At 58.3% G+C, this 20,648-nt stretch overlaps 1 pseudogene; it reads left to right on the top strand.

The window, feature by feature from the left end:
• The first annotated feature begins 1,378 nt into the window (after positions 1–1,378).
• LOC120394505 overlaps positions 1,379–20,648 on the top strand; it is a 42,617-nt pseudogene continuing 23,347 nt past the window's right edge.

Genomic DNA, 20,648 nt, shown 5'->3' on the forward strand with positions numbered 1-20,648 from the left:
TTTAATGGTGTTAGTGGCTTTGCCAGGGTATAAAACCAGGGCCGCCCAGAGGATTCCGGGGGCCTGGGGTCTTCGGCAGGGGCCCCACTTCGGCGGTAATTTGGTGGCGGGGCCCTTCCGTTTCATGACCCGCCACCGAAGTGCCCGGAGACCCGTGGCGGGGACCCCCTGCTGCCGAATTACCGCCGAAGACCGGGCTGCACGTCGGCGGCGGGTCCCGCTTCGGCAGTAATTCGCCAGCAGAGGGTCCTTCCACCCCAGAGCGGAAGGATTCCCCGCCGCCGAAGACCGGGAGCAGAAGAAGCTCCAAGGGCCCGGTCCGCAAGAGTTTTCCGGGGCTCCCGGGCGAGTGAAGGACCCTGCTCCAGGGCCCCGAAAAACTCGTAGGGGCCCCTGCAGTCCGGGGCCTGGGGCAAATTGCCCCTCTTGCCCCCCCCTCTCGGCGGCCCTGTATAAAACTGAGGTGCAGCTTCACCCTGGTCACACCCCTCTATCCCTGCTCCACCCCCTCCCCCTCCAGCCTGTCCATGCTCCCCCCTCCCCGAGCACTCCTTGTGCCTACAGCTGCTGGGGAGGCACAAGTGGCACCTGTGTGGGAGGAATTTCCCAGGGTGGGGAGGGCTTTACCCTTCCCTACAGCCCCTTTGGCCCACCCTGGGCAGCATGGGAGGCAGAGCACAGTGGTGGGCTGGGGCCAGATTTCAAGAATGTCTCTTGATGTCAGATCCAAATATGGGATCCTGCCTTTACATGCGTAGGGGCTGGACACCTGCAGTGCCCAAGGACTCCACATGCAGCTGTGGCTGCAGTTGGAACAAGTTCCCTGCAGTCCTGTAGTTCAAAGGGAGAAACTGAGGTACCCAAAATTAGGCCATTGTTGTAAATTGAGGCCTTTCCGCCTTGCCCGTTAACAACAGTCGGTGGGCTAAGGCTCATTGGAAGTCACTGTTTAGACTTGATCACGGCTGACGTAGTCCTGGTCATAAGCAGAAGCCTGGCAGTGAAAGGTCCTGATTCCATCCCCAGCCTCCAGAGGCAGATGGTCCCCCAGGGATGGAACAACCCTGGGAATATTTTACACTCACAGTCTTTCCCACGGGCTGGGTAATTCCACAGTCTCATTCACAGGGCTGAGAACCTCAGGGTTAAGTTGCACAAAGTGAAACTAACTGAAATGTGCCCCCTGCGCTGCACGCTGTGCTGTGCTGCCCTGGGGAGATGTGGCTTTAAGCTGCTGTCCCAGCCCCTTCCCACTCTCAAGAAGGACTGGGCCAAAAGAGATCTGATGAGGTTCAACAAGCGTAAGGATTTTTATCTCTCTAGGCCGATCTGATCAGAAGATCTCGGGAGCCTTACAGTTTATCTCCGCTGAGTCCCCCTTTTAAGGCCATCTATCAGAGCTGACTTTAATGAACTCCACACACACAAAGCTATAAAATAAAACAACAACACTTTATTTGCTAAGGGGAGAGGAAGGAATGGAAAGGGGAATGGATTAATGATTCTGGAGATTCGGAATAACACACAGGCACTTATAATACAAGATGTTCTATCTTTACAGACATCAGCGATAAAGGGTGCAGGATCCAGAAAAGAGAAGCCAGTAGTGAACACTGACCGTGGACAACAGATGAAACAGACAGGTACGTATCCCTATCTTAACTCCCACCTAACCCGCTTTGCGTCGTCCTGAGTGCACGATTGATCTAACTAATCGGACCAGGTCCGTGTATGCAAGTTTGCTTTCCCAAAACAACAAACAAACAACCCCAACTTAATTAGTAAGTAGCTATTGCAGGCCCATAGCCAGTGGCAAGATTGTACCGCACCAGGAGAGAGCAGCCACCTGCACCTCTGACAGCTCAAAAGCTCAAGAGCCAGTGCCCCTGGCCCCTCCCCTCATTGGTCTCTGTAGGGAGCTGTTGCTGGGCAAGGTCAGATTCCTGCTCTTCCCACTTTCCCGCCTTTTCTAGGTACTGAGGAACAAGAACCTGACCCCCAATGGAGGTCGCCTTGTCCTTTTACCAAAACAAAATGGCCTTTTGATTTACAGAACTTATTTTAACTTTTATACAGAATAATTCGGCAAACATGTATACTGAAATTAACATTTCCCCCTCTTGTCGGTGTTACACCTGTTTTAAAAAGATGTAACTGCCGACACCTGTGGCTTTGCCAAATTATGACCCACCCGATGAATAAATTGTCACATGGCGAAAAATTTGCATTGAACCCAAATACAACCATAGTATTACAGAGGGTAGTGCTGATTAAAACATTCCTTATCGCAGACTGGGGATGTGTAATAACTGTTTGATTTGCTTCTTCCCTAATTACCACGGGACCAGTTAAACTAGGAATAGGAGAAGGAAGAACCAAAACAAATTGGTATACTCTTATTCCATACGGACCTACCATAGACCATTTACCAGAGTCTGCCGTTGTAACATTCATTTTAAACCTCCCTATACAAGTCTAACTATTTACGGGAAAATTTAACCTTGATCTTACTGCAGTAGAAAGTTTTACAATGAAAAGACTCTTCCTGCTTTACATCCATTTCCCTGCATAGACGAACTATTGCAAGAAGGTGTGGATACAACAGTACATTGAGAGCCGAGAAGGAAGGACTGTGCTGGAGTACTAATTCTGAACATGGCACTAGGTCTTTCATGAACCCAAGGAGCTGATATATTTCCAGAAACCCACCCCATGGTACATGCTCAGGTACTTCAATTTAATGCAACCGCAAATCTGAGAACTGTTGGGCACCCTAAGTTTGGTACAATTCCCAAAAGAGGTTTTACTATATCCCATTACATGACATTTCTGTTTTTTCTCTGCATCCCACAGGTGCAGCCTGATAGTTAAGGCACATTTCTGAAATTACTGCTTGAAATATACCTGCCTTGTTCGATCTTTCTTTGACCCACTTGAGCACACAGCACGGTTCTTCCTTGATCATTAAAACAGAAATGGGGTCATTTTGTTCCAAAGGATCCAGGGTGGCCATGGGATCCTCTGTGGCATAATGACTCCCTGTTATACAGAACAGATGGTCACCTTCAACCAAATCAATTAACCAAACCTTAACAAATACAGTGCAACCTATATACATAGAGAATAGGATGATGGCGGTCATGTCGATCTAGGAATGGAAGAGAAAATATGATTGGCACAGTTAAATGGGTTGATTTCCTTTCCATTCCTTTACCTGGCTGCTATGGAATCACTTTAATTTGATCCCCTTCTTTGCTGGTATTTGAACCTGATATACAGAGGCACTTGCTCCGTTTGTTATGATAACTGGACCCACCCAACGAGGACTAAGGACATGGCCTTTTCTATATAATACCTAAACATTACCTTTGTACCAACCACCCATCCTACATCATTAATGTGGCCTAACCAAGCACTAATGACTTGGTTATTAGCTTTTAGTTGAGGAGCTACTCGATGTTGAAGACTGCTGATGGTGTCTAGCAACTGTGACATGTATAAGTCTATTTGCACCCTGGGAAGGTACTCATCCGGTGGAACTCCTCCCACCCACTAAAGTTCAGGGGTGTGCATAATTCTCCCAGTTAGCATCTCGTGCGGTGAAAACCCTCACACAGTTCTAGTAGATCGCATGGCCGCTAGGATATATGGGAGTTTGCTATCCCAATCCCTTCCTTGCACATCTATTACTTTTCTAAGAGCAGTTTTCATGGCTCTATTAGCCTCTCGACGATAACAGATTTTGCGGGTGAGCAGCTATGTGCAACCGCTGTTTGATGTTTAAGGCCGCACACAGCGCTTTTGTGACTTCACCCACAAAGTGTGGTCCTCTGTCTGAATCTATTTCTGATGGGATACCAAATCGAGAAAAGGTTTGTTCCAGTATTTCCTCCTTTATGTTAGGCAACCACGCCACTTAGACACCCGTTCCAAAGTTTTGGACGCAGCATAGTGTCCCTGGCCATGAGCTACAGTTATTAGTTCTTTTCGTGGAGTTATTGGCATAACCAGTACAGGTAATTCACAGTTTGGTGATGTTGCTATAATCAATCCGTTTTGTCCTTACATATCCTTGATGTTTCCCTGCTGTTAAAAGGGCTTGGAGATCATTATCCTGTTTTTGCAGGGTCAAGATGCCATGGCCTGCTGACACATCTGGAGACGGCATCTTAACTACAGCAGCTGAAATTGGGTCTTATCCCATGTATATGCTGATCCTAACCTAGCAGCTTGTTTTGCTAGCTGATTGGCCTGATTGTCAAGCGTGGCCAGAACCGACCCCCTTCGTATGGGCTTTTACTTTGAACTCTTTTCTTCCAGATGGGAAGGGCTTGAACCACCCAACTAGAAGCAGAACACAGACAGATGTTTTCCTCAGGTGCTACCCCAGACGATACTGCCAGGACCGCAATTCATTGTGCAGCTTGTGCTGACGGCGGCCTCACCGTACCCTGCACCACTTGCTGTGTCCCCTCCTGGATTGCAGCAAACCCTGCAACAGGATGCCCTTCGTGGTGACAAGCACTCCCATCAACTGCCCAGAGTGTTAACCCTTTTCCTTGTACTTCTTCCCAGGATGTTGCTAAGAAGAATGGAGATAGTAAGTCTAAATCAGGATCTGGCAACGGACATTCGTGCTCATCTCCTGCGGTAATCGGAGCATAGGAAGGATTCTCGTATGGGGATCTTCTCAGTACGAATATCCCGATTGACCAGACTTAGAGTCCATCCCGCCAGCCGGGGAGAGGATACCCTTCCCTCATTAATTCTTCCAGAGATGACATATTTTACTGGAGTATGGCATGTCCTCACCACAATGAGAGCTGTGCCACTTAAATATTCCCAATGTGTTAGGGACCATACCAGGGCGAATACCTCACGTTCGCAAGCTGAAAACCTCGCCTCCACCTCACTGAGAGTTTTGGAACCATAGGCCATCGGTCTCACCTGGCCAATTTGTTTTGCAGCAAAACAGCTCCAGTGCTTGCTGGAGTAGTTGCCAGGTGCAAGTAAAATGGCAGGCCTTGTTTAGGAGAGGCTCGCGCTGGTGCAGCCGCTAGAGCCTTTCTAAGATCATTAAAAAGGCACCTTTCACAATTGGCAAGTCAAATCCTAGTGAGGAAAAGACAAAGAAGCGTAAACTCTGGCAAGTCCAATGAAAAGTATAGGGCAGAGGCCAAAAATGAACGTGAAGAGCAACTAGCCAAGGCACAACAACTAACAGCAAAGGGTTGTTCAGTACATGGGATCAGGGCCGGCTCCAGGCACCAGCCTACCAAGCACGGGCTGGGGCGGCACCTTGGGAGGGGGCACTCGGGGGTTGGGTTTATTTTTTTTGTTTGGCCAGGCGGCGCTGGGGGGAGGCGGGTCTTAGGAGGTGTGGTGCCGTGTTGGGGGGGCGGGGACTTGGGCGGTGCTCGGCTGGGGCGGGGACTTGGGCGACGTGCCGCTCGGGGGGCGGGGAGGTGGGTGGGGCGCCGGTCAGGGTGGGGACTGGGCGGGGCGCCGCGCGGGGGGCGGGGCGGGGGTGACGCTCGGGGGCGGGGCCTTGGGCGCCAGGACGCTCGGGGGCGGGGACTTGGGCGGGGCGCTGCTCAGGGTGGGGGCGGGGCGGGGCGGTGCTCGGGGGCGGGGCTTGGGTGACGCTCGGGGCGGGGCCTTGGGCGGTGTGCAATGCTCACTTGGGCGGGCAATGCTCAGGAGGGTCCATGGGATGCAGGAAGTCTGCCAAACGGTCAGCAAAGCCACTAGGCAATCGGTGCTAAAGGAGCACTCCAGGAAGACCAGGCCACTGCGGCGAAGCTAAAAAAGTTCCTTGCTTCTGTCTTCACTGCAGAGGATGCGGAGGAAATCCAGACACGCCAGCCCTTCTTTTGAGGTGACAGATGCTAGAATCAAAGAATTATAGACCCATCAGGTTAGAAGGCACTGCAAGGTCCAGGGAGGGTGTTTGGGTGAAGAAGGGGGTTTGGGGTGTAGGCTCTGGGAGGGAGTTTGGGTGCTGGGTGCAGGGTCTGGGCTGGGACAGGGGGTTGGGGTGCAGGAGGGGGTTTGGGTGCTAGGTGCAGGGTCTGGGCTGGGACAGGGGTTGGGGTGCTGGCGGGGGCGTGGGGGCGGGGTGCTGGGTCGGGGCTGGGACTGGGGTTGGGGTTTTGGGTGCAGACGGGGGTCCACGCTCTTGGTGGGAGTTTGGGTTCTGGGTGCTGGGTCTGGGCTGGGACTGGGGGTTGGGGTGCAGGAGGGGGTTTGGGTGCTAGGTGCAGGGTCTGGGCTGGGACAGGGGGTTGGGGTGCAGGAGGGGGCTTGGGGGCTGGGTGCAGAGTCTGGGATGGGACAGGGGTTTGGGGTGCAGGAGGGGGTTTGGGGGGCTGGGTGTGAGAGGGGGTTTGAGTGTTGGGTGCAGGCTCTGGGCTGGGACAGGGCGTTGGGGTGCAGGAGGGGGTGCAGGGTGTGGGTCTGGGCCAGGGATGAGGAGTTTGGGGTGCAGCAGGAAGGCTGCCCTGGGGCTGGGGTGGGGGGCCAGAGGGGAGGATTCCCCCCAGGGACAAGACACTCACCCAGGCCCCACCAGGCTGCTGCTCAGGAGGTCCAACCGGGATAAGCCCCTCCCCTCAGATTCGACTTGGAGTCACCTGGTGGGGGCGGGGAGGCTGCCATGCGCCTCCTACTTCCACAGGCGCAGCAGCCGCCTCAGCCTGCCCCCAGCGCCGCTCCCCTGTAGCCTGCAGTGGCAGCGGCCAGTGAGGGAGCACAGTGTGGAGATGCAGGGGGCAGGCAGAGACGCTTGGGGGAGGCACGTGGGGGTGGCTCGGGGGGTGGCACGTGGGAGTGGCAGGTCGGGCTGGGGGAGAAACCCTGCCCTGAACATTGGTGGAGCCGGGCCCCTCGAGGCCCTGAATTTGCTGGAGCCTGGGCACCACAGGCCCATATAACTCGCCGCCTCTGGCAAGGTTCATCTAGTCTAACCCCTGCCAAGATGCAGGACTTTGTGTGTCTAACCCACCCAGCTTCTCTCTTCTGGCTGGGGTCCCTTGACTGCAGCAGCTCCCCCGATCTCCTCGCTCTCCTCTTTCCCTTACTTCCTTCACTTCTCTGCCCACTGGTTTGCTGCATCTCTGAGTCCTCTCTATATGCCCTGGCCCAGCAGCTAGTTGCCCAGGCTACACTCCCATTGCCATCCGTGGGGCAGCCTGGGCTGTGAGGGCTGCAGGTTTTGGTCCCTGGTCAATGCAGGTGCTATGGCTGCTGCACAGCTACGTGGTGACTCCTGCAGCCCATCACCAAACTGCGGGGCCATATTCTGCAGGGTGGCCTCCCTGGCTGAGATTCTGGGAGCAGAGAACCCCTGGGTCAGAGAAGGAAAATGGCCCACACAGAACACACTGTCAATGGCTCCCACAGACGTCCCCGTGACACCCGACTGTGCAGCCCAGAAGTTCTCCTGCTCCTTCATTGTCACCGCGGGCAAGAGTCTGGCAATGGGAATGGATTATGCATCTGGGCAAGGAGGAATTGGCCATGGAGGTGGAGGAGGACTTGGCTTTGCCCTCCTTATCCTCCTCCTCATCCAAGTCGTCCTCTTCTGCTTTCTTCTCCATGACCACGTGCTCCATTCCCATGGCCAGGTCCTCCCCCTCCTCCACTTCCTCCTCTCTGGCCAGATCCTCCCTCTCCTCTGTGGCCAGGTTCTCCTCCTCCTTTTCCTCCTCGTCCTCTTCTCTGGTCAGGTCCTCTTCCTCCTGCTCCTTCTCCGTGGCCAGGTTCTCCTCCTTCTCATCTTCCTCTCTGGCCAGGTCCTCTTGCTCCTACTCTTCCATTGCCAGGTCCACCTCCTTCTCTTCTTCTTCCCCCTGCATCGGCACATCCTCATCCTCCTCCATTCCTGGGTCCTCCTAGTCTATAGTCAGGTCCTCTACCTCTTCTTCCGCCTCTTCTTCTTCCCCCTGCATGGCCACATCCTCGTCCTCCTCCATTGCCAGGTCCTCTCCCTTCTCCTCCTCCTGACCCAGATCCTCCTTGTCCTCCTCTGTGGCCTGGTCCTTCTCCATGGCCAGGTCTTCCTCTTTCTCCTCTGGAGCCAGGTCCTCCTCCTCTTCCTCCTGCTCCATGGCCAGGTGCTCCACTCCTGTGGCCAGGTCCTCTTCCTCTTCCTCCACAGGCAGGTGCTCCTCTTCCTGCTCCATGGCCAGGTCCTTCTCTTCTTCCTTTTGCTCCATGATCAGGTGTTCCTTTCTTCCTCTTCCTTTACCTTCTTCTTCCTCCTCCTTCTCAGTGATCAAGTCCTCTTCCTCTTCTGTGCAGAGGTCCTCCTCCTCCTCTTCTGCTGACAAGTTCTCTTCCTCCTCCTCTCCTCTGCTGCAGACACATTCTCCTCCTCCCCCTTTCCTCTGCTGCAGACACATTCTCCTCCTCCTCCTTTCCTCTGCTGCAGACACGTTCTCTTCCTCCTCCTCCTCCTCTTCTTCCTCTTCTGCAAACAAGTTCTCCTCCTCCTTTTCCTCTTCTGTAGTCAGATTCTCCTCTTCCTTCTCTTCAGACACATCCCCCCCCCCTCCTCTTCTTCCTCTTCTGCAAACAAGTTCTCCTCCTCCTTTTCCTCTTCTGTAGTCAGATTCTCCTCTTCCTTCTCTTCAGACACATCCCCCCCCTCCTCCTCCTCTTCTTCCTTTTCTGCAGACACATTCTCCTCCTCTTCTTCCTTTTCTGCAAACAGGTTCTCATCCTCCTCCTTGTTCTCTTCTATAGATATTTCCTCCTCCCCCTTCTCCTCTGTGTCCAGGTCTTCCTCCTCCTCAGTGGTAATGTTCTCCTCTTTCATCACTAGCTCCTCCACCTCCTCCTCTTTTTCACTAATCAGGACTTGCTCTTCCTGCTTCTCCTCCTCCTCTGTCTTTAGATCTTCCTCCTCTTCCTCTCTTTCTGTGTCAGGGTCTTCATCCTCCTCTGTCTTTTCCTCAGGGCAAAGTCCTTCTCTGACTGGTCTGTGGGGTCTCTGCATCAGAGAGACAAGGGCAGAGGTGACTCTTGCTGGGGAGGGAAGAGGAAGGACAGGGGTGAGAAAGGATGGGGAGAGCAGATTTAATGTTTCTCCCTCCCATGTAAGCATCGAAAGGCAGAGAGATCCCCACAGTGTCCCTCTCACACCCCTCAGCCCCAGGACCCATTGCAGAGAGATCCCCACACTGCCCCGTCCACAGACCCCTCAGCCCCAATGACCCATGGCAGAGAGTTCCCCACACTGCCCCTCCCATAGACCCTCAGCCCTGTGGCCCCATGGCAGAGTGGGCCCTTCACTGTCCCATCCTCCCTGGGAGTTGCTCCAAATCATCAGGGACCCACTTCCCAGAAGCTCCCCCCATGCCCCATTGCAGGGGGTGGCTCTGCAACTCCCGCTGATGTCATTGAGCTCACGTGGCTCTGGCCAGACCCCTGGGCTGGGATCCCCACAATGACTGGGACAGAGCGACTGGGTGTTAATGGCCCTTGCTCCTCCCCATGCCCAGGGGGTCTCCTCACCTGCAGTGGAGGACCACTCAGCCTCCGTGTTGCAGAGAACCTCCAGAGAGTAGCTGCTCTCCTCTCCGGCAACAGTTAAGCAGCTGAGGCAGCGATCCCCCAGCTCCTGCCCTGGGAATGCCTCCTGCTGGCCCACACAGCTGGGATGAGGGCAGGCCTTCCAGCAGAAGCAAACCCAGAGCTGCGTTGCCTGGCTCCTGCCATGGGCTGAGTCCTGCCTGCCCAGATTGAACTTAGGCCACCTCCATCTCGGCCTGGATGTTGTCTCTCTCTGCTCAGCACCAGCCCTGGGGCTGGTTTCCTCCCAGTGAGCAAGGCCGAGCAGGACCATCTCCTGGGGTGGCCGGGGCCTGCTTCCCATGCCATGCGGATGGAGGGCAGCTCTCTGTCTGGGGACGCTGGCAGCTGGTCCCCTCTGGCTCGGGGCCACCTTCCTCCTGAGATACCTTCTCAGCACGTCCATCCTGGAACTGAGCAGGAGCAGCCGTGAGTCTGGGGCAACAAAGCCTCTCAGCAATGGGCCTGTCTTGCCTCAGGGGGAATGGAACCTGGGTCCTTAGAATCATAGAATCTCAGGGTTGGAAGGGACCTCAGGAGGTATCTAGTCCAACCCCCTGCTCAAAGCAGGACCAACCCCAACTTAATCATCCCGGCCAGGGCTTTGTCAAGCCGGGCCTAAAAACCTCTGAGGATGGAGATTCCACCTAGGGAACCCATTCCAGTGCTTCACCATCCTCCTAGTGAAATAGTGTTTCCTAACATCCAACCTAGACCTCCCCCACTGCAACTTGAGACCATTGCTCCTTGTTCTGTCATCTGCCACCACTGAGAACAGCTGAGCTCCATCCTCTTTGGAACCCCCCTTCAGGTAATTGAAAGCTGCTATCAAATCCCCCCTCACTTTTCTCTTCTGCAGACTAAACAATCCCAGTTCCCTCAGCCTCTCCTCATAAGTCATGTGCTCCAGCCCCCTAATCATTTTTGTTGCCCTCCGCTGGACTCTTTCCAATTTCTCCACATCCTTCTTGTAGTGTGGGGCCCAAAACTGAACACAGTACTCCACATGAGGCCTCACCAATGTCGAATAGAGGGGAATGATCACGTCCCTTGATCTGCTGGCAATGCGTCTACTTATACAGCCCAAAATGCCATTAGCCTTCTTGGCAACAAGAGCACACTGCTGACTCATATCTAGTTTCTTGTCCACTGTAATCCCCAGGTCCTTTTTTGCAGAACTGCTGCTTAGCCAGGCGGTTCCCAGCCTGTAACGGTGCATGGGATTCTTCCGTCCGAAGTGCAGGACTCTCTTGGCCCCTGCTGACTCCACCCCAGGGGGCCCCTCCTAGTGCCTGAGTCACAAGGGCTGCTGTGCCCTGGGAAGTGTTTGGTGCCCAATAACAGACTAGGATTGTCATCCAGGCACAAGGGTACAAATCTATCACAATCTCCCAGTAACAACACAACAAGTGAGGAGCTTATTGGGCAGAGGAAGAAAGGCCTGGGGTTAAGGAAAGAACAGGAGCAACTAGACTAGTAACCCATCAACAATCACAGCATTGACAAGGGGCCCGACCCGCCCCAACCAGCTCCCTCCCAGCCCCTGCGCAGCAGAATGGGAGTTGAGTATCAGTTCTCTAGGGGCTGATGCTGCCCTGTGCTCCTTGGCCGGCTTGAAATTCACAAGGAAAACAAGCAAAAGGGATTCTTACCGGGTCTTCGGTCTGAGTGTCAATGGGCACCTCCCAGGCTGTGACGCGTCTCCCTCAGCTCCACTCCGCCAACAACCGAATGGAAACCAACCCCTTTGTCTCCGAGCACTGGCTTCTGATTGGCTCCCTCTGCTCCACTCCCCCAACAGCCAATAACCAAATGTAAACTGACCCCTTTGTCTCCGAGCGCTAACTTCTGATTGGCTCTGGTAGTAGCTCCCCGCATGTTCCGTCTCCGCCCGGCATTCCAGGCATGCTGGGAAGCGGTATCCTGAGCCCTGCAGCCATTGCAGTGGCGGCTTAACGCACAGGGGGCCCATGCCCAGGGGCCTCGGGCAACTCGGGGGGCCCTGGGAAAATCTCACCATGCTCGGGCAGCATGATTTCGTTGGTGATTGTCTTGCCTGGCATCAACAACGCTTCTGCTCTCACTCGTTTTCCATCTCACCACTGGGCTGGACTCTTTCCCCTCTTCCCCTCCTCTCCAACCCCACATTTCTTTCCCCTTGGTGCCAAACACAACACAAGAGGGAAAAACAAAAGTTATCATCACAATCTGCCGTGATGGCTAGGCTCTCCTTCTCGCATCACCCACACCCCAGGGCTTACCCTGAACCCCCTTTGCATGATGTTGTCACAGCTACAATTGGAAAGCACCCCACTGCTCCTGCACCCAGCATAGTCACGCTGCACAAGAGACTCTTGTCCCTTCCACTGGTATTAACCCCACAGAGCCCCAGGTCCAGCTAGGATGCACCTTATTTTCTTTAGTACTGGGGTTCTCGTCCTCTCCTTCCTATCTCTCTTGGACTCCATCTGTGGGAGTGGACAGGAAGTGTTACAGACACACAGACCCTCCCCCAGCTCTCTCTGCACCCTGGGCTCACACCTGGTTGTCTCCCCAATCCTTGGCGCTGTCCAGCATGCCTCCCCCCGCAGAAGTCATAGAATCATAGAATATCAGGGTTGGAAGGGACCTCAGGAGGTATCTAGCCCAACCCCCTGCTCAAATCAGGACCAATTCCCAACTAAAGCATCCCAGCCAGGGCTTTGTCAAGCCTGACCTTAAAACCTCTAAGGAAGGAGATTCCACCACCTCCTAGGAACCCATTCCAGTGCTTCACCACTCTGTGAGTGAAAAGTTTTTCCTGATATCCAACCTAAACCTCCCACACTGCAACTTGAGACCATTACTCCTTGTTCTGTCATTGGGTACCACTGAGAACAGTCTAGATCCATCCTCTCTGGAACCCCCTTTCAGGTAGTTGAAAGCAGCTATCAAATCCCCTGCTCATTCATCTCTTCTGCAGACTAAACAATCCCAGTTTCCTCAGCCTCTCCTCATAAGTCATGTGCTCCAGCCCCCTAATCATTTTTGTTGCTCTCCGCTGGACTCTTTCCAATTTTTTCACATCCTTCTTGTACTGTGGGGCCCCAAACTGGACACAGTACTCCAGATGAGGCCTCACCAATGTCAAATAGAGGGAATGATCACATCCCTCGATCTGCTGGCTATGCCCCTATTTATACAGCCCAAAGTGCCATTAGCCTTCTTGGCAACAAGGCCACACTGTCGACTCATATCCAACTTCTCGTCCACTGTAACTCCTAGGTCCTTTTCTGCAGAACTGCTTCCTAGCCATTCGGTCTCTAGTCTGTAACAGTGAATGGGATTCTTCCGTCCTAAGTGCAGGACTCTGCACTTCTCCTTGTTGAACCTCATCAGGTTTCTTTATCTAGGTCCCTCTGTATCCTATCCCTACCCTCCACTGTATCTACCACTCCTCCAAGTTTAGTGTCATCAGCAAACTTGCTGAGAGTGCAGTCCATGCCATCCTCCAGATCGTTAATGAAGATATTGAACAAAACCGGCCCCAGCACCGACTCTTGGGGCACTCCACTTGAAACGGGCTGCCAACTAGACATGGAGCCGTTGATCACTACCTGTTGAGCCTGACGATCTAGCCAGATTTCTATCCACCTTATAGTCCAATCATCCAGCCCACAGTTCTTTAACTTGCTGGCAAGAATACTGTGGGAGACCATATCAAAAGTTTTGCTAGAGTCAAGGAATAACACATCCACTGCTTTCCCCTCACCCACAGACCCAGTTATCTCCTCATAGAAGGCAATTAGGTTAGTCAGGCATGACTTGCCCTTGGTGAATCCATGGCGCCGCCGCCTTGGTGGTGCTGAGTTCTGGGGGCTGGGGTGGGGTCCGTCCGTTTCACAAGCTGCGGCTCTTCCCACGTCCCGAGCTCATGGTAGAATCCCGGCAGGAGTTTGGGGGCAGAGGAGCTGCCCAACCCCGTAATCCAACCCTCCTTCCCCTGCCTCATTCCAGACGCTGAGTCCCAGCCCTGCCGCTGCCCTGGGGCAGGTGGGTTTCTAGTCCCAGTTGGGCCCCTCTCCCTAGGCCAGCGGTTCTCAGCCCCATCAGCACACCGGGCCGCCGGGTAGTGTCTGCACTGGGTGGCTGCAGCCCACAATGGCTAAGAGGTTGAGAACCGCGGCTCTGGGCCGAGTCTGTGGCTGCTCTGGGCCAGGCCTCTGCAAAGCTCCCGCGGTCCGTTACTGGGGCCATTTCAGCCACTGTCCTGGCTGGACGGGGGCAGCGGGAGCTGGAGGAGGAGGGAACTGGGGGGGTCCTTGCAGCTCAGGGGCTGCCCGGTTAGAGCCCAGCCCTGGGCGGGAATCCCCGGCAGAGCCTGGTTCCTCGCTCGTTCCGTGTGCTGGTTTCCCCTGGAGCTAATGGAGTCGGCGTCCCTGCGGTGGAGGGTGGGGGACTCCGAACAGACCCAGAGCCGTAAGCGAGGCGAAGGTTTGGCCTTCAGGATAGCTGGTGCCCTGTAGTGCATCTGCGGAACCGTGGCCGGGGGGAGTCTGGGGCTGGGATAGCCGGGGGCTGCGGGTCAGGATTGAGGGACACCAGCAGGGCTGTGGGGGGGGGGGAGCCCAGGGCTGGGATAGCGGGGGGCTGGAAGTCAGGACTGAGGGGCACCGGCAGTGCTCTGTGAGGAGGGAGGGATGAGCCCAGGGCTGGGATAGTGGAGGGCTGCGGGTCGGGACTGAGGGGTACCAGCAGGGCTGTGGGGGGCGGGGGTGAGCCCAGGGCTGGGATAGCAGGGGCTGTGGGTCAGGATTGAGGGGCACTGGCAGTGCTGGGGGGGGGAGCCCAGGGATGGGATAGCAGGGGGCTGCGGGTCGGGACTGAGGGGCACCGGCAGGGCCGTGGGGTGAAGCAGCCCATCTGGCTCTAGGTTCTCCTCTCGGTTTCCTGGGCACTGAAACATTCCCCTGCTCCCCCCCACCGACCCAACGAATCCGAGCTGGGGCGCGGGGGCGAGGGAGCTGCACGGTTCTCCCCTGCCCCCCGTCTCGTTTGTTTCCCGGCTGCAGGATGAAGAGGACGAGGACGATCCCATCTACGTGCATGGTGACGAAGGCTACAGCCCCAACCTCAGGGGCAACTACTTCCGAGATGGGCAAACCAAGATCGGTGAGCGCCCCTTGCCCTGCCCTGCCCCTCGGCAGCTCCCCGGGCCTCTGTCTGGGAGGAGCTGGGAGCGGGTGGCTGCGTGGGTACGTCCCTCTCTGGCTGTGTGAGCTGGGCCCGGTGCAGTCTGGGGGCGACCCTAAGCCACCCTACGTCACTGCCCTCTGCAGTCTGCCGTCGAGCAGCCTTGGCGCGCCTTTGCATTGTGCCAACTGCCAACGGGCCTCCCGGGCTGTGCCGGGGGCTGGGCACAGAGATGCTCGTTGCCTCAGACAGAGGCACGAAGAGCAAGTGACTCTCCCAAGGACACCCAGGGGGTCACTAGCAGAGCCAAGAAGTGACCCTCCATCTCCTGCGTCCCAGCCCCATGACCCTCCTTGCTCTGCGAACATGTGCTCCCTAAATCTCTTTTCCTCGGCATCATCATGTGGCAGAGAGTTCCACTGGCTAACGTACATTGTCCAGAGCAGTAATGAAATGATCCAAAGCCCCTTGCTTGGCCACGTTAACGAGGCTCCTCCTCCCCAGGGCCCTGCTCACCCCTGTGGGCTGCGGCTGCAGGGGCTTCCGTTCGCCTGCGGGCGTCCCGCGGCAGAGCCCGAGGCCACGCCCGCTGCAGTGCCCGGGGAATCTCCGCTGAGGCTAGCGGTGAGGCGCCCCAGCTGGTGGGCTGCATGTGCCAGAGTGGGGCTGATGTTCCCTCCAGCAGGGGGCGGTGGTGGCGAGTGTGGGCCCCCCCCCACTCTAGGGCCCTAGGGCTGCTGTCTCCCCGCCCCCGCGCCCATCCTGTGCGTGGTCTGGGTGTTTTATGATCACGGTGAGTTTCGCTGCTGCTCCCCGGCCCTGCGGGAGGCTCCCAGCCCCTGGCCGCTGCAAGGCCGGACCGCAGCCCTCCCCTTCGCCCCGCAGACTTCGTGCTGGTGTGGGAGGAGAAGGTGCGGCCCCGAAGAAGAGGAGGGGAAGCTGGCGGCTCACGAGGCCAGAGGCGACCGGCCACGCGGGCACCACGAGCACTGGAGGAGGAAGTGCCTCAACAACCTGAGAAATGCCGGGCTGCTGATGGAGAAGGTGAGAGGAGAGACTTATACCGTGGGCCCCGGTATGTGCCTCCCTCCTCCGGTCCCGGCCGCATCCCTCCTGGGCCCCGGGCCCCTGCTGTGTCCCTCCCCGCCCCAGGTCCCTTCCATGTCCCTCCCCCACCCCCTAGGTCCCTGCCGCGTCGGGTTGCCAACTTTCTAATCACACAAAACCCAGCATCCCCGCCCCTCCTCCGAGGCCCCACCCATGCCCCCCCCCATATCCGAGGCCCCCCCCCAAAACACTTCATCCCCCCCCGCCCTCGGGTGGTCTCTCCCACCCTCATTCACGTTAACTGGGCTGGGGATTAGGGTACAGGGGGTGGGGATGCAGGCTCTGGGGTGGGTCTGGGGATGAGGAGTTTGGGGTGCAGGAGGGGGCTCTGGGCTGGGGCAGGGGGTAGAGGTGAGGGCTGTGGGAGGGAGTTTGGGTGCAAGAGGGGGCTGCGGGGTTCATCGTGGTTCCCAGCCAATGGGAGCTGCAGAGCCGGCATTAGGGTCAGGGGCAGCGCGTGGAGCCTCCCTGGCCGCCCATGTGCCTAGGAGCTGCAGGGACCTCGGGGCCGTGTGAATTCTGGGCAGGCAGGGAGCCTGCCTTAGCCCCGGGCCCCGGTTGTGCCGCCGACCGGAGTCACCAGGGTCCCTTTGTGACGGGGCGTTTCGCCTGGCAACCCAAGGTCCCTGCCATGTCCCTCCACCTCCAGGCCCCAGGCCCCCTGTGACGATGCGGTTCTGGCGGGACCCAACTGCGAGTGCCAATTCAGGACCAATTGCTCAAACAGGGCAGTCACAGCCCATGGCTGGGGGTTTCCACCTCTAAGGCAAACCAAACCAGCCAGACAGAGAGGACTTCGGTCTCACCCCACTGGCTAACCACAAGTCACACAAGGAATTTCCTTAGACACTCCAGTCTCCCAGTATCACCACCAGTGCACTCGTCCTGGGGATGAATGGTTATGAAAACCAACACCCCAATAAAAGAAAATGGTTCCCTCGATCCCAAAGGACCAAGCCCCAGACCCAGGTCAATATACACATCAGATCTTACCCACAAATCACGCTGTTGCCAATCCTTTAGAATCTAAAATCTAAGGGTTTATTCATAAAGGGAACAAGGTAGAGCTGAGAGCTAGAACTGGTTACATGGAATCAATCACATACAGTGATGGCAAAGTTCTTAGTTCAGGCTTGTAGCAGTGATGGAATAAACTGCAGGTTTAAATCAAGTCTCTGGAACATCCCCCGCTGGGATGGGCCATCAGTCCCTTGTGCAGAGCTTCAGTTTGTAGCAAAGTCCCTCCAGAGGTAAGAAGCAGGATTGAAGACCAGATGGAGATGAGGCATCAGCCTTTTAGAGGCTTTACAGCAAAATGGAGTCTGGAGTCACCTGGGCAAGTCCCTGCACTTTGCTGAGTCACAAGGCGTGTCTGCCTCCTCTCCATGGGTCAGTTGTGTAGCTGATGGTCCTTAATGGGCCCTCAAGCAGGCTAGGCAGGGCTAACACCACCAGAAACACAGCACAAATTTGAAATACAGACAGTACAGAGCCAATACTCATAACTTCAACTACAAAATGACACATGCACCCAGACACCATAATCATAACCAGCCACCCATAGCCTGGTCTTAGACACCTTATATGATCCTTTACATAAGATTTGGTGCCACTACAGGACCTTGGTTGCAACCATGTTCTATATGGTCCCAGATCATATCAGTAACGTCACACCCCCGCCATGGCCCTCCCCTCTCCAGGCCTGATCCCCCCCAGCGTCACCCCCTCCGAGCCCCAGCCCCCCACCCCATCCCTCTCCCACTGGGTCCAGGCCCCTGCTGCATCCCCCTCCCAAGCCCTGGCCATGTCCCCCCTTCCCAAGGCCCTGGCCCCCCACCACATCCCTCCCGGCTCCAGCCAGGCCTGGCTGTGGCTGATTGGGGTGACGGTGCATTGGGAGACTCTCGAGGCCTTGCTGGCCCCAGGATGCAGCAGTCGGAGAGAAGGCGGCTGTCCCCTGCCTGACCCCAGGGCCGTGTGTCCCATCCCTGCCCTACAGACCCTGGCCTGGAGCCCCTGGACGCAGGCACATGGCAGCTCTGCCCCCCTGGGGGCTCCGTGTTCAGCCCCCTCCTGCTTCCCCGCAGGAGGAGATGCTGAGCGAGCGGAAAACCATCCACTACCTGAAGCTGAGCGCCCCGTGGGACGTGCTGGTGTTCTACGCCGAGGAGCTGTGCCTGCGAGCGCCCCTGCAGGTCAGTGCACCCGGGGGGGGGGCGGCTCTCCCACCAGCCCCCCCATTGCCCTCTGCTAGCCCAGTCCTGGGCTCCCCCCCGCATCTCTGCCAGCTCCCCTCAACCCCGACCCGCAGCCCCCTCCTACCCCAGCCCTGGGCTCCCCACCCAGCTCTGCCAGCGCCCCGACCCGCAGCCCCCTGCTAGCCCAGCCCTGGGCTCCCCCCCAGCTCTGCCAGCGCCCCTCAACCCCGACCCGCAGCCCCCTCCTACCCCAGCCCTGGGCTCCCCCACCCAGCTCTGCCAGCGCCCCTCAACCCCGACCCGCAGCCCCCTCCTACCCCAGCCCTGGGCTCCCCCACCCAGCTCTGCCAGCGCCCCTCAACCCCGACCCGCAGCCCCCTCCTACCCCAGCCCTGGGCTCCCCACCCAGCTCTGCCAGCGCCCCTCAACCCCGACCCGCAGCCCTCCTACCCCAGCCCTGGGCTCCCCACCCAGCTCTGCCAGCGCCCCGACCCGCAGCCCCTTGCTAGCCCAGCCCTGGGCTCCCCCCCAGCTCTGCCAGCGCCCCTCAACCCCGACCCGCAGCCCCTTGCTAGCCCAGCCCTGGGCTCCCCCCCAGCTCTGCCAGCGCCCCTCAACCCCGACCCGCAGCCCCTTGCTAGCCCAGCCCTGGGCTCCCCCCCAGCTCTGCTAGCGCCCCTCAACTCCGACCCGCAGCCCCCTGCTAGCCCAGCCCTGGGCTCCCACCCAGCTCTGCCAGCGCCCGACCCGCAGCCCCGTGCTAGCCCAGCCCTGGGCTCCCCCCCAGCTCTGCCAGCGCCCCTCAACCCCGACCCGCAGCCCCCTGCTAGCCCAGCCCTGGGCTCCCCACCCAGCTCTGCCAGCGCCCCTCAACCCCGACCCGCAGCCCCCACCTACCCCAGCCCTGGGCTCCCCCCCCCAGCTCTGCCAGAGCCTCAACCCCGACCCGCAGCCCCTCCTACCCCAGCCCTGGGCTCCCACCCAGCTCTGCCAGCGCCCTCAACCCCGACCCGCAGCCCCCACCAACCCCAGCCCTGGGCTCCCACCCAGCTCTGCCAGCGCCCCTCAACCCCGACCCGCAGCCCCTCCTACCCCAGCCCTGGGCTCCCACCCAGCTCTGCCAGCCCCTCAACCCCGACCCGCAACCCCTCATACCCCAGCCCTGGGCTCCCCCCCAGCTCTGCCAGCGCCCCTCAACCCCGACCCGCAGCCCCCTCCTACCCCAGCCCTGGGCTCCCCCCCCCCAGCTCTGCCAGTGCCCCGACCCGCAGCCCCCTGCTAGCCCAGCCCTGGGCTCCCCCCCAGCTCTGCCAGCGCCCCTCAACCCCGACCCGCAGCCCCCTCCTACCCCAGCCCTGGGCTCCCCACCCAGCTCTGCCAGCGCCCCTCAACCCCGACCCGCAGCCCCCTCCTACCCCAGCCCTGGGCTCCCCACCCAGCTCTGCCAGCGCCCCGACCCGCAGCCCCCTCCTACCCCAGCCCTGGGCTCCCCCACCCAGCTCTGCCAGCGCCCCTCAACCCCCACCCCCAGCCCCTCCTACCCCAGCCCTGGGCTCCCACCCAGCTCTGCCAGCGCCCCTCAACCCCGACCCGCAGCCCCTGCTAGCCCAGCCCTGGGCTCCCACCCAGCTCTGCCAGCCCCTCAACCCCGACCCGCAGCCCCTCTTACCCCAGCCCTGGGCTCCCCCCCCGCTCTGCCAGCGCCCCTCAACCCCGACCCACAGCCCTCTCCTACCCCAGCCCTGGGCTCCCCACCCAGCTCTGACAGCGCTCCGACCCGCAGCCCCCTGCTAGCTCAGCCCCGCCCCCCAGCTCTGCTAGGCCCCCCGTGTGCAGGAAGTAGTGGGGGGACTGGCCCCGTCTCCGCCTGCAGGTGACTGTCGGTCTGGGAGGTTCCCCTGGCCACCCCCAGCCCTGACGCTGTCTGTGCCGACCGCAGGCCCAGCCCAACCCGGACTGGAACAGCTCCGCCGAGGTCCTGAGGAGACTCTGCATCCCCAACGCCCTGCACCAGCACGTCCCCAACAAGCCCGCGGACTATTACACCTGCGCCTTCCGCAGGTCCAAGCTGGACAAGTGAGTCTCGGGACTCCCTCAGTTAGGTCCATCTGGGGGGCCAGGGAGGCCAGAGCTGCATTGGGAGACCAGAGCCCCATCTGGGCTCCTCCAGTCTCCCAGCCAGCTCCAAACTGAAACTCCCTCCAGCCTCTCACTCAGCCTCCCCCCGGCTCCTCCCCCAGCCTTTGTGTCCTTTGTCCAGTTTCCGGGCAGAGGTGTCACCTGGCCGACCTCCAGCCCCCTTCCTGGGGTCTCATGTTCCGTGCTCAGGTGTCCTCCCTCAAGGCAAGTCTCCCATCCCCAATGCAGCCAGTCCCAGCACAACTCCCCTGCAGCCTTCCCAGGCCAGCACTCCCCACTCAGCATTCACAGAGCACAGCCAGAACATCCCCACTTCGTCACAGCTCCCTCCTTGCCTCCCTTCCCCTGGCCCGACTGGCTGTTTGATTATCCCCCCCAGGTTCCTGGGCAGCGACTCCCGGGACTCCTACTTCAGCAACACGCAGAGACATCGCATCGTGAGTAGGGTGGAGGGAGCAT

This window comes from Mauremys reevesii, unplaced genomic scaffold (genome assembly GCF_016161935.1).
Source record: "Mauremys reevesii isolate NIE-2019 unplaced genomic scaffold, ASM1616193v1 Contig62, whole genome shotgun sequence".
In the NCBI taxonomy this organism is placed as follows: domain Eukaryota; kingdom Metazoa; phylum Chordata; order Testudines; family Geoemydidae; genus Mauremys; species Mauremys reevesii.